Here is a 13698-nt window from a genome sequence, read left to right as displayed (position 1 = left end):
CTAAGGTCAAGATGTAGGATTAACAGAGTGGCTCAAGTAGTAGAGCACCTGCCTATCAAGTGTGAGGCCATGAGTTCAAACCCTAATAGTACCAGTTTTTTAAAAGAAAGCCAAAAAACAGAAGGCAAGATGTCTTCACTGTTGAATTCTATCATAGGTTTAAAATGAATTCCTATCAATATTGAAACTTTGAAAAATTTGCCAAGGTTGGAACTTTCTTAAACTCATTTCATGCTACCAGCACTATGATACCAGTGGTATCAGCAATATTCTGGTACCAAAACCAGGCAAAGACACTTTATTAAGACTAGAGACCTATGTCTATAATGAACAAGGATGAAAAATTCTCACAAAATATTAGCAATGCAAATTCAATAGTACATTAAAAGAATCTCACACCATGATCAAGTTGGATTTAACTTAAGGATTCAAGCATGATTCAACATATACAAATAAGTAGTTGTAATATACAAAATTCACAGAATAAAAGATAAAAATCATATGATCAGCTGACACAATTAGAAAACTCACTTGACAAAACTCAAGGCTCTTTCCTAATAAAATCACTCAATAAAATATGTACCTCAGAACAATAAAGGCTATATATTATAAGTCAACAGTTAATATTATTAGTTATGATTAAAAAAATCAACAGGCTTTCTTCTATCATAAGGAACTACACAGGATTCTCTTTCTTACTACACCTATTCAACATAGTACTAAAAGAAGTAACTAGTGTAATTAGGCAAAAAAAAAAAGGGTGTCAAAATAGCAAGGAAAGAAAATTAGCTTTGTTTTTATATGTCATGATCTTGTATCTAAAAAAAAATCCTTAAAGATGATGCAGAATAAATAATGTACAAATTTAACAAATTTGCAATTTTTAAAATCAACATACAAAATCAAGTGCCTTTTCTATATACAGTAAGCTCACCTTCACAGACTTATTAAACGTGATTTTTGACGAAGGCTAGTCAAAAACTACAAACAAAAGAAATTTCAAAAACAAAAACTTTAAAGCCCCACAAACACATTACACAGCTCAGCTGATGTGGAGAAGCTCTCAGTCAATCCCATGTTATTGTCAGTTGCGTTTAAACTGTTGTGTGATCTGCTGAGTGTTTCCCTGTCCTTACTTTTGTTAAAATTTGCATCCCGAATGCAATGATGCCCCTAATAAATATTAATGTGCTAAATTTAAGTGATAAAATGTGAATTTGAGGTTTGTTGGAAAGCGGCATTACTTTGGGGACATTGGGCTTCATGTGGGAAAGGGATCAACCATCATCAGTATAGTGCTGAACCCTATGCATCCTCAGCTGCGTGGTTTCCTCAGTCACAATCCTCTAAGAACCATATGCCTGTGGATACCCAAGGTGTACTATACTCCACCAATGACTCACCCAAAAGGAAATTAAGAAAACAATCACATAATAGTGTTAAAAAGAATAAAACACTTAGAAATAAATATAACCATGGAAGTGAAAGACGGATATACTGAAAAAACACAAAGCACTAAAGAAAATAGTAGAAAGACAAAAATAAACAGAAAGTTATCCCAAGTTCATGGGTTAGGAGACAATATTGTTAAAATATTCATACTATGCAAAACAAAATACAGATTCGATACAATCTATTGAAATATTAATAGTATTTTTAGCAGAAATTTTAAAAAATCTGAAATTTACATGGAATCATTGTTGTTCAAAACCCTTCAGAAAGAAGAACAAAGTTGGTGGTAGGAAATGACTTCTGAAAACAAAACATAGATTATATTTATAGATGGATACTCAGAATAAAGATGTTTGAGATAGAATGATGAAGAAGTTCTTAAAAGACACAGGGATTGTATGAAGGGAGCAAATCTTCATTGCAGAGCAGCAATAAATTATTTCCTTAAATTATCATTAACATTTTTTTTAACTTAGAAAATCAAGTTCACCAAAAAACTACATTGTAAAATTTGGAAATTGTACCATATTTCATGTCTAATGGCTTAGAAACAAATTTGAAAACCTAATTGGTCTAACACCATCAAAAGAACTGCTAAAATATTATTGCTTATGGAAATGCATAGTGTTTTCAGTGATTCAAATACATTTCTTAATGAAATAATCTATGTTTTATCACTGCAACCAGAGAGAAGACTAACAATTAGAAGGGATGAATGTGATGTTTACCTCTTAGGATTTAGATAATAGGAAATGGTATAATTTAGTGCTTCTTTAAAGGTTGTAAAAATGTAATTTCTATGGATATAAAGTTAATAGCGGGTCAAGCTTTTTGGGTTTTCCCTGGTTCATTGTAACTGAAGTCAAATAATTTGAAATATGTATATAGAACATAAGAATACAGAATTTCAATTTATTGTATTCACTCACAAATTAAAAATGATTAGCTAGTGTTTTTAAAAAGGAAAATTTTATAAATGAAAAATACAATCAAATACTTAATAGTAAAATTTGTATATATCATTTTTAGGCAGGCATTATGATATAAAGTCAATTTTTAGCAAAATGAGATCAAGTTCCCTAAGACCTAAGTTATATATATATATATATACACACACACACACACATACATACACATACATTTTAGTTTTTCTTTTAGAAGAAATTCAGTTAAAAATATTCAAGGTACTTGACTAGTAGTATTGACTGCTTTGTTTGCCAAATTTAACTTATTAAAATTAACTATATAACACTTACCATCCTTGAAACGTATTACTTGATGTGTGTCTCTGCTCAGACCCACTTATTATCTTACTTTAGTTCAAATTTATAGAAGAACGATAACATAAATTTTTAATAAAAGTACTAAGATCTGTACATACATGAGGGACAAGCATTTAACATTTAGAGAGAAAAGTCATTGACTAATACACCTTTTGATTTCTAAGCTTTAAATAGTAAAATTTCTGGTGATGCATGTGATTTTTTAAAACCTATTTTCTGCAATGCTTCCAAATTATTTCTGATCTGGTTAGTTCTTGTAAGCCACATTGAGTTCAACTTAATATGGAAGTCATGACATAGTTAGAATATAAACATAGTAGGTTACCAATGTTCTTAACATCATAAAATGTTTTGCTTATGTGTATGTGTGTTGTCATCTTTGGGGCCACAGTAAAGGAAACCTACTGTCACCTCTAAGGCAAAGTACCACACTGCATGCTGTGAATGTCTCAGTGAAGAAAATCTGGTCTGGCTAAGTACAGAGAATAAGAAACACAATCGTCTTTACAGATGAAAAACTGTGAGGTACAAAACCCTGATGTGAGGACCTGAATGATTTCAAGCTTCATTTACATGTGGGGTCATTTTGTAAGAATGTATCAATCTCCGAGTATGTGGGATGCATAAGTACAGTCAATGAATGGATGAGTAATGAATTACAGTACTATCTTTAGTACCCACTAAGTCAGAGAGAACTGCTAACAGCACAGGTTCTGCCTACTTTCATAGAAGTGAGGAGTGTGCCTGTTTTCCAAGGCACTATGAAGCCTGAAAATCATTGGAAGGGTAGAAATTTCCCACTGCTAAATTTTATTGTGAGAAGTATCATGAATTAACACTATTGATACTACTCAAAAAATAACAAGGTAAACATGCCACATAACTAACAAAAGAAGCCATACTATTGTGTGTTTCCATGAAAAAAATTATTTTTAAATGTAGTAATTCAATGAAAAATTTCCCAGGCTTGAGCCCAGCATGGTGGTGCACACCTGTAATACCAGTACTTGAGAGGCTGAAGCAGGAAGATGGAAAGTTCAAGATCAGCCTGGGCTACATAGTGAGACTCTGTTACCAAAAAAGAAGAAAAGAAAAAGAAAAAAGAAATTTGCTTGGGTTTGTAACTAAAGATGTAAATCAAGATGACACTTTTGATGTGTTTAGCTTTTTCTTTTCAATTTAAGTTCAATGACCAAACTTATCATACTATAAACATAATTGACACTGATAAATACCAAGGCTCATGTTTTTATTATATATATTATGTAGAACAGAACTGTTACAAAATAGCTGTAGCATTTAAAATCATTACAGATAGAACCTAAAAGATTTGTGATAAGGCTCATGTATTTATCTTTCCAAAGAATGCAACAATATTCCTGGGTCTAAATTATAAAAGCAAAGGGAAATTAACACAAATCCTGTTCATTAAGTCTCCAAATCAGTTATGACCTAAGACAGTCAAAAGTTACTTCCCACCTTTGTTAGAAACACAGGAGAAATATTCTGGTAGAAAACTGAATATGTACATCCATTTAAAAGACTTAATGCTTTTGAAAAAACAAACAGATAAATAAAAGGCATTAGTAGGGATTGCCACTCTGTTTTTTATCAAACCTTTCCAAATGATATTTATCTTGGCAGAGGTCATCCCACTAATAAAATATGATTATACAGAAAGAATCATATCGTAGAAGGCACTAGTAATGATGGATTAAAATAAGAATTGAAATAGAATGTATCAAACTTACAATGACTCTGATTTTTGGAATGACAAGACCCCAGAAAATAGTTGTTTTTGTTGGTTTTGATCTACTGGAGTGTTATTTTACTTTACTTTTGTGGTGCTAGGGATTGAATCTTTGTCTGATGGAAGCTAAGCATGTATTCAACCACTGAGTAAAACCCCTATCCCCCAAGACTTAAATGTAACAGCAAGTAGTAAAAGATCATTAATATTGCACATGAATATTTAAAATTACATCTAATTTATCATCTCTACAGATTTATAGTTATTTTTAAACCAAGATTCATGAAGCTTTTTGTTTTATTTCAAATCTATTGAAAGTCCTGCAAGTAGCATCACCTCAGCATTAACCTCTCATTTTGAGTCATCTAACTTCATTTTCCATAGCAAGTCATTTTCTGTTCCCATGTTCAGATATTGACATTTCTTGAATTATTTGGAGATGTACCCACTAGAAATTTCATTACATTTAACATATAACAGTATGTCAGAGGGGCACCAGTGGGACACGCCTGATGTTTGGGAGGCTGAGATCATGAGGATTGCTCACAAGACCCTATTTTCAAAATAACTGAAGCAAAATGGACTGGAGTCTCAAATTTTAGATCTGTTTTGCAAGGAAGAATTCCTGAGTTCAAATCCCAGGCTCATCAAAAAAAAAAGAAAAAAATGTATATATAAAATATTGGAATAGTTTATAAAAGTTATTCATACTGGATATTTGTGATCTACAAAAATTAGCTGCCAGTTTTATTGATCTCTAAAAGGCATCTTTTTTTGGTTTTATATGTATATATATACATATTATATAATTTTTGTGCTGGGTGGGGGTACATTGCAACATTTACAGTAGTGCTTACAATAGAGCAACTATATCATACTTGAATTCACCCCCTCCACCATTCTCCTTTCTCCCCGCTCACCCTCATTTGAGAGTTTCAACATGTATCAATTTTCCATTTACATTCATGAGCACACAGTATTTGCACCATATTCACCCTTCCACACCTTTTCCTCACCTCCTCCCCACACATACTGGTACCACACACCTCCTTGGGACACAACCTTTTTTATCTTCCTGTTCTCCAATTGTGTATAAGAAAGAAGAGGGAAAAAATGACATTTTTAGTTGTTTCAGATAGCTGTACATAGTTTCCTTGTGGCATTTCCATGTTTATATGTATTATAGCCTGATTTGGTTCATCTCCTCTATATTTCTTCTTTCTACTGCAGTCCTAAAAGGCATTTTTAAAGGCAAACTAATATCTCATTATAGACATGCCTCCCCACACAGATATTCTTCATCTATTCATTGGTTGCAGACACTTAGCCATGTCTTGACCATTGTGAATGAACATGGGAGTGAAGATATCTCTTTGACAAACTGACTTTAATTACTTTGTGTATGTATTCAGAAGTTGGATTGCCAGATCTTGCAGAAGTCCTATTTTTCAGTTTTGTTAGTAAACATTACCATTTGCATGTGTGGAGAAGTTGTAGTATTTTATAAATCCGTATTCAGTATATAGAGTAGTCTGTGCCACATCCTGTCAACATTTGTTATCATTTGACTTTTTTTTTTTTGGTGGTACTGAGGTTTGAACTCAGGACTTTGAGCCACTTCTCAAACTTTATTAGTCTTTTTGATAATAGCCATCCTAACTTGTGATGTGGTAGCCCATGTGATTTTGATTTGCTATTCCCTGATAATTAGTGGTGTTGAACACCTTTTCTGGCTATGTAGGAAAACATGCTTTGGAAAAACATGTTCAGGCTCCTTGTCTACTTCTTAACCAGGTTATTTGGTTTCCATTAACGACTTGAGTTCCTTTTGTATTTTGACTATTAGCTTTAATTGGACATATGATTTATAAATATTTTCTCCAACTGTATAGTTTTCCTTTTCATTTTGTTGACTGCTTTATTGACTACACAAAAGCATTTTGGCTTCATGTTACCTCACTTGTTTATTTTTGCTGTTGTTAGTTGTCATGTCTGATATCACATCCATATAATCTTTGCTAAGGCCTTTGTCAAGGAGTATTCCCTTATGTTATCTTTCAAAGTTTTTCTTGTTTCTGGTCTTAATTAAGCCTTTAATCTATTTTGAGTTGATTTTTGTTCATTTCAGTCTTGTGCATAGAGATATCCGGACTCCATAATACAGTTTACTACAGAGATTATTCTTTACTTGCTGTGTACTAAGGCTTCAAGTTGACCCTGAAAAATAGAACTAGTGTTTCCCTTCTCAACTAGTACAGCTTGGAATGAGCAGACACTTTTCTAGCAGGAAAGCAATAAGCATTACCTATAATCAAAACAAATAAAAAATAGCCATATGAGCATGTTATTTAGAGATAGGCATGTAATTGCTAACATAATCAGTTAAAGGGATTAAAAGTGGTTGGTTCTGGGAAGAAGAAAATTATAATGGGAGTCATACCAGGGTTTTTATAATGAAATCTATTGACCTTTAAGTTATGTGTAAGTTTGATACAAATTAAAATTAAGTTTAAAAAAAGAAAGGTTTGCACATTTTTATTTTTAGCAATTGAAACTATGATGTCATACTCTAGAAATATTTACAAAATTGTTACCAAAACAGTACTTGCAAGCATTCTACCACTTGAAGCATGGGCCCAAGGTCTTATAGATCTTTTTTGCTTTTGAGATGGGGGTCTTATTAATTCTCCAGGCTGTCTTCTAATGAACAATCCTCCTACCTTTGTCTCCCACATAGCTGTGATTACAGGTGTGCACCACCATGTCTGGCTCAGAATTAATATATTTTACTTATCCCTTTGTCTCTTTCTCTCTGCCTTCCTAATTCTTCATTGAATCTCTTATATTTTTCCTATACAGATATCTGGGTAGGATGACTGAAGCTGGTCATACCTGTGATGTCTTGAAAGATGGGTATCTGGTTATACACCTGTTGCCCTAAATGTCCTTTCCTTGGGGAAAGGACTCTAGAACCAGGTAACTTCTCCATGCTTCTCCAGGTTGACTTGGGAGACAGGATAATGAAAGTAAAATTATTTTTCCCTATCCTTTTTCATGTGGTTATTCCTGAGATTTTCTTCTATTGTTGTGACTTCCTAAACTATTTTGTAGCTACTTTGTTCCTGAGTTGCTGCTAAATTGTTGCTTATGGTGAGGGAAAGAAGACTGGGATCTCCTACTTCACCATCTTGCTGATTTTTTTTTTCACTAGTTCTCATGTGTCCTAAATATAAGACATTGCCTTGGATGAGGATGTAGATGACATATAAAACAGATATGACTTTATCATCAAGTAAAAGTATTTTAAAAGCACTTCACTGTAAATATATAAATTCAACATGCCTGTTAAATTAAATATTCTAAACACATGTACATATACTCATGCATACACCAGACAAAAAGTCTTACCACCATGGAACTTTTTATAAGTACTTGGAAGTTTTTTATAAATAAAAACATTGTTCATTTTCTTTTTTGAGACAAGGTCTCATTGTGATACCCAGGTTTGCCTTAGATTTGAGAGTCTCCTTCCTTAACCTCCTGAGAAGCTCTCACTGTAGACGTGAGCCCCTATCCTCAAGTTAGCAATGCTTATTTTTTGGAGGAATGAGCTTGTGGATAAATTAAGCCATTCTTAAATTGAACTGATATTTTCAATTAAATTGTGATTATGTCCTTACATAATCTTTACATTAATTATTGGCTTATTGTTAGCTAAACTAATCCTTTATGACAGGATTTCACACCTAAATGAGAACAAATAATTTTTACTTTACTGTATAGATAAATGATTCTTTTTTTTTCATTTTATATCTGTGCTAAAAGAAGACAGATTTTTATGACAATATCATGAACAATTCTGAAATTCTAATACAAATATTTTTAATGACTAAATGTTTTTGAGCATTTTGTGTGTATATTCATTTATACTAGGCACACAGAAAATAAGCACAAGCAAAATAAAGAAGTTGTGTTCCTTGCCATGAGAAGTAATTTCAGTCACATTTCATGACATAAAGACAGGGTGTTTCTAACTAAATGATAAAACAGAATTAGGACAATTGCATGTGTCTAGCTAGTCTCATTTAGTCTTTGCTCAATCTTAATGAGTACCTGTCATCTTAAATTTGAGAAACCTGCAACATGTGGTTAAACATGAAGGATAGAAATGATTTATCTCTGTTTCCTTGAAACGTTTATACAATGTAATAATAATGGTATAAAATTATATAAATAGATAAGGATGGATGTACAAAGCATGGGAAAAAGAATTTTGAAGATAAGAAAATTCAACACAATTCTGAAGAAGAAATACAGGTAAATAAATGCTAACATTATTAGAGTAAGAGACGCTCAAATCTACATGCCCATAGTGTAACGTGAATATGAAGGAAGTCAATTGAAATCAAATAGATTTTGAGAGTCTCATGAAAGAGAACCACCAGACACTTACATTGTTAAAAGTGGGAATGAAAGCAAGAGACATGGTTAGAAATATATTATAGAGAATATTTAGACTCTTACCTCTCTCTCCAAACAAAGCAGGCAGGAAACCATCTGTCGCCCACTCAAGCAGTAGGATGGAGTTTTATTTTCTGCAAAAGTTTAATGCAAGGGAGTGTCTAGACTTACAGATATTAGGAAAGGATGAGATATGGTATGATTTATTAAAGTTAAGAGGTGTAAGTTAAAATCTGTATATTGAGAGATGATATTGGAAGACAGCATCTTCAAGTCACCTCCCGAAATAATAACCATGATTAGATAATTCATCTCCAGAATAACTAAGTGAATGTCTACAATAACATCTTAGGGCCTCTAGTAAAACAAAGTGGATTCTGTCCAACCACACTAAACCTGTCTACTTGTACAGGCCATGCACCCAATGTTTCTCATGAACTTTTAGGAGCTTTCTATATATATGTAGATACACACACAATGAGCTTTCACAGAGTGAGAATCTCCAAAATTAAAACAGGTGAATAAAACCTGGAGGAAATGTAAGAGATTAATGGAACAAGAAAACATTTTAAAATAGCAATAATGAAAATACTATTTCACTGAATGACTACCACCATGATTTCAGTGAATAATCAGTGAACAAACTGCTACTAATTTTTGAATAAGAGATTATACCTTAATAGAAAGCTAACACCCAAAGGAAGATGGGCATGGTTTTCCATGTCTGTCATCCTAGCTATGGCAGGCATTGTAAATAAGGACTGCGGTCCAAGCCCATCCAGCAAAACATGATACCTTATCTTTGATATCAGAGCAAAAAGAATTGGGGCATGGCTCAAGTGTTACAGTGCCTGCTTAGCAAGCCAGAAGCCCTGAGTTCAAACCCCATTACTGCCAAAAAAAAGAAGAAAAAAAGGAAAAATACTTTTAACTCAGTTTAATCATTACTGAGTGAAAGGGCCAAGAACAATGAGTGAAAATGGTGCTTCAGTGAGTAACCAAGAAAATTTACAGGACCTGTATACAGAGAATATTCTAAAGGCTTCTGGAAGCTAAAGAAAAGGCATACAGAAGGAAGCTAGAATCTAAATATCATCAGATGTTTCAATAGCCATGCAAAAATTTAGAGAACAATAGGGGAATGCTTTCAACTTCAGAGGAAAAATTATTTCCAACAAATGTGTCTAAACTGAAATCCCAGAGGCATTCACTTGTGAAGGTAATTATTGTATAACACTCACCACAATATAATGAGTGTGATTCAAAAACTCAAATTCCATAAAATACAGAGTTATAATTCTGTATGGGTAAGCTTTCAGGGCCCCGTGTTTAGAAGTTCTGGGATTTGGCTATATGCCTCAAATCTCTCCAGGTTCTTCACTCCATGTTCAGAACATTTCTGGGAGCATGGTCTTTTCTAAAGAAAATAGTAAACTAAGGTAGCATCAACAATGTCCATAAATTCACACCATGAGATCCAATACAAGAGAGAGTTTGTGAAACTGATTTTGAGAATATCCAATCTACACTGGAGAAAGAAGACAGAAATGCTAAATAAGCAAAGTTATCTCCAAAATTGTTTTAAAGTAATATTATATGATTTATTTTATATATTGAGTAAAGACTGTGAGGTTCCTTCCCTAAATAAGAGGCTGGAACCAAACAAAGCAAGGTAAATTCTCAAGTGTAAGTATGAGAGGAAAGCAAAAGAGTGCCCTATTATTTTTTCTAGAGAAAATAGTAAGATGTTCAAGAAACAGAATGCAAATACATGTAATTTCTCATTTGTGAACAGTATTTGCATGGTCCAAGTAATGTATAAATTCAACTAGAAACTGTAACATAAATATTTTGGGAGTTTGGTGGGAAAAGAGGATAGAATGAGAGAAATGGAAGAAGACAATTCTAACAAGGCAACATCAATCAGGTGTGGTGTGCACCTGTAGTTACAATTACTTGGGAGGCTGACGTACAAGGATATTTTGAGCCAAGGTGTGTGAGACCAGCCTGCAAAATACAGCAAGAACACATTCCAAAAAAAGATGCATCTTCATTGTTTTTTGTTTAAAAGTCAATAAATAAAACACAAAATAAATATTTATAAAAGTCAGAAGATTCTGTTACCTAAAATAGCAAGGCAGATTCCAGAAGAAACAGCTGCATGAATCAATTGTGGTTCATTGTAATAAGTGTGATTCAGGAGTGAAATGGACTTAAGATAGGGATTCAAGAATTTGGTTTATGTTTTGAGGCACTATTATGTTTTAAGTATGTGCATGTGCTTGGGTAAAAATAAATTGACTCATAATAGTCAAGACTCATAATGGTTCAACAACTAGCTCACTAGAAATAGTAGAATGGAATCAAGGCAAATGTCAGTTTTTGTTCACTATTTATTGACACTGTTTCCTTCTACTTTGAAAACATTTACAAAAAATGAAAATACTGGAATAGAACTAGTCAGTAAACGTATTGAGGAGATTTTTATATCTAGAACTGCTGTCAGTCACAGCAGGTGCTACTCCCATTTGTGTATTTGGAAAGTTGAGATGGAGCTAGAAATCATAACACTTTGATATATTGAGTAAAATAAAAAAAAAGAAGACAAATATAACTGCTGACTTTTTAAATTGTAGCTGTTATAAGATATAAATTACATAATTAAGTTTCATTTGTGGCTCATCTTGTATTTCTATTGGACAGCCCATTGCTAGGTGGAAAGGGAATAGACAACAAAAAAACTTCCACTGAGGAAAACATGATGTCATTGTGCACATACGTGTATAAGAAGTACCAATAATCATGTTTCAATCTTTCAGATAATGTAAGCCAGAGTGATACTGAAGATGATCTTGTGTGATAAGGGAAAGAAAACTATGGTATGCAGCTTCACTTAGAATTAATAACTAAACACTTAAGAATGAACAACAAAATACAAGAGAATAAAGATCACACTATGAATAAAACATGAGATAAATACAGAAAGGGCAAAACAGGTAAGTGGGAGATAATTAATAAAGTGTATTTAAGAAGGGTTATATAAACAATGGTGTAGTTGAAAGTGGGCCACATAAGGTGAAACTGTAAGAAATCTCATTGCATAACATTTAGCTATAAAGCTGTGCTTTGTGGTATCCAAGTTAGCTAAGGAGAAAAATTATATATGAAAAACATTTATAAAAAGAACTGAGAGCAAAGTGATGGAGGATAAATACAATAGAGAGAGTGTCATCTACTCATTTAACATTGAAGGTCTGAATAGACCAGAATTTCTAGAAATAAAGAGAAAACTGGGAACAAATGCATATCTAAATCAAAATCTGCTTTTTAGATGCATGTTTTGCTACAAACCAAATGTAAATAGGGAAAACTGGAGATGTGATAAAGAAGAAAAGATTAGATGCTGCAGTGGGTGATAGGTACTTTGGGACAACTTCCACAGGAATAAGAGTTGAACTGGTAGAAGTCAATTATTTTTTTTAAGAAATAAGTCAAATGTAAAGGAGCATTACGTAAAAATAAACCACATGTGATCATTCAGTGGTGAAAAAATTCAGATGTATTCTGATGTGTTGGACACATTATCATTATCACAAAAACCTATACTAAAGCTCCACAGTATTGTGCAATTCTTGGGGATCACACACTGATTGGTCAAGGGCAGAAAGAACTTTCCAGGAGCTGCTACAATGACGAGAAGCAGGCTATTCAGTGGTGAATGATGAATCAAGAGGCATCAGATAAACTTTGACTTAAATCATCACACTATGTCTTTGTTTAGGCAAAATTTTGCACAACAGTTTCTTTGTATAATTTCATATTTCTCCTGTCCTAAAATATTATTTTATCATTATTAAAATTAATATAATTAAGCATGACTGGATTAAGAGAAACCATATAGGATAAAACTCATTAAGTAAAATGACATTTAAGGGTATAAAAATAATTCCTTAAACACCTAGCAAAGAAAAAGGTATTCATCTCACTTGGAGAAATCTAAGGTTTGGTTTTCTCCTCTATTTAATACCAGTCCTTAAATAATATCATAATTATGACTTTAGTAAAGTCTCAGAGAAATTTCACTTAAGTCTTTTGCAAAAGTACCAAGTACCTTGCTTGTCATTTAGTAGTTTTTTTTTTAATTACTATTTTTTTTCTGGAAACCGTTTGCATATTACACAGGCTCATTTGTTATGTTTATCTTCCTGACTATACTTAATTGATTATAATGGGATGCTTTAGCTCATTCTGTGCATGGTGTGGTCTCCGCGGGCATGCTTCTCAATGCATTTTAATATACTAAAAGAAAACCTATTACTGCAAGATAGCTTTTAAATTAAAGTATAAACATGTCAGTCTATATCCTTACCTTGTTTAGAACCCCAGGTGGCATGAGACAGAAATTCTTAGTGTCTAATATGAGCATATTTGAAATAAACATAATGAACTTTGCATTGTAGAGAGTAAAGCCCCAAAGCGACTCTTTTACTTTTTCTGGCCATATAGCAGCTATGCATGGTTCATTAGAGTCACTTAATTCACTTTCATATTTTGGCTACAGAGAAGGAGATATAGAAAGACTCTTTGGAGGATATAAATGAATTTTAATGAAACTCAAAAAAAAAAAAAAGAACAAGGGAAGGGGAGAGACTGTCAGAAAGCCAAAAATGACTAAGCAAGAGTCAGATTTTACAGGTCTGCATGTCCATTTCACAAACCTACAGGCTAACATATGACAAAGAGTATTATAAA

The sequence above is a fragment of the Castor canadensis genome, chromosome 1 (genome assembly GCF_047511655.1).
Source record: "Castor canadensis chromosome 1, mCasCan1.hap1v2, whole genome shotgun sequence".
In the NCBI taxonomy this organism is placed as follows: domain Eukaryota; kingdom Metazoa; phylum Chordata; class Mammalia; order Rodentia; family Castoridae; genus Castor; species Castor canadensis.
Note: the sequence above shows the minus strand (reverse complement) of the source record.